The sequence below is a fragment of the Dioscorea cayenensis genome, chromosome 11, assembly GCF_009730915.1.
Source record: "Dioscorea cayenensis subsp. rotundata cultivar TDr96_F1 chromosome 11, TDr96_F1_v2_PseudoChromosome.rev07_lg8_w22 25.fasta, whole genome shotgun sequence".
NCBI classification, from domain to species: domain Eukaryota; kingdom Viridiplantae; phylum Streptophyta; class Magnoliopsida; order Dioscoreales; family Dioscoreaceae; genus Dioscorea; species Dioscorea cayenensis.
The window spans coordinates 6,960,900-6,961,884 of NC_052481.1; the positions used below are offsets into that span (position 1 = coordinate 6,960,900).

Here is a 985-nt window from a genome sequence, read left to right on the forward strand (position 1 = left end):
AAGTGCTTCTCTAAGTCAGTCATTCGGGTTTCCAAACCTTAGACTCTGTTTTCCACCTGAGGGGCTTGTTATTGTTGTTGTTGGAAACCCGGTGGCCCCATGGCCTTTTGTGGACCTTGGTTACTCCATGAGAAATTGGGATGATTCTTCCAACTCGGATTGTAGGTATTACTATATGGGTTTCCTTGGGGACTCATGCCATTACCTACAAAATCAACATTCTCCATCGAAGAAACATCACTAATAGAGATCGGGCAATCAGAGGGAGCATGACCTCTACCACAACCGGTGAAATTAGTCATGGCCTCCACTTGAGCCGCCAGTTACCGCATCTATTTCATGGAGACCGGCCACCTTTTTCTTCTCCCTAGCATTCCATTGTTAGCTGTTTAACCCCATTTCTTCAATCAACTGACGGGCCTCATCGGGGGTCTTGTTACCTAAGGTACCTCCTACTGCTGCATCCAAGAGTTGCCTTGTACTTGGGTTCAAACAATTGTAAAAGGTTTGAACAATCATCCACTCCGGGAATCCGTGTTGCGAGCACTTCCTCAGGAGCTCCTTGAACCTTTCCCATGTCTCAAATAGAGACTGCAATTCCAACTGAACAAAGGATGAGATCTCGTTCCTAAGCTTTGCTGATTTTCCGGGAGGGAAATAACGGGTTAGAAAAGCTTCCACCATTTCCTCCCACGTGGTAATTGATACTCTAGGTAACGAGTGTAGCCACTGTTTCACTCTCCCCTTTAGGGAAAATGGGAAGGCTCTCAATTTGATGGCATCATCTGTCACCCCATTTATCTTCAGCATATCACACATCTCAAGAAAGCTCTCTATGTCACCCCATTTATCTTCAGCCAAACCAATAAATTGTGCGGACTGCTGCAACATGTGGATGAATGCCGGCTTTAGCTCAAAGTTCTGAGCTATAATTGGGGGACGTACAATACTTGATTGTGTCCCCAACACTGAAGGTCTGGCATAA

The 985-nt window shown here is 45.7% G+C and overlaps 1 non-coding gene across 1 annotated transcript; it reads left to right on the forward strand.

Annotated features, from left to right (window-relative positions):
• Positions 1-529: 529 nt before the first annotated feature.
• LOC120272837 lies at positions 530-636 on the forward strand. Its single transcript, XR_005540372.1, has one exon. It is a non-coding gene; the product is annotated as a small nucleolar RNA R71 (small nucleolar RNA).
• The last annotated feature ends 349 nt before the right edge of the window (positions 637-985 follow it).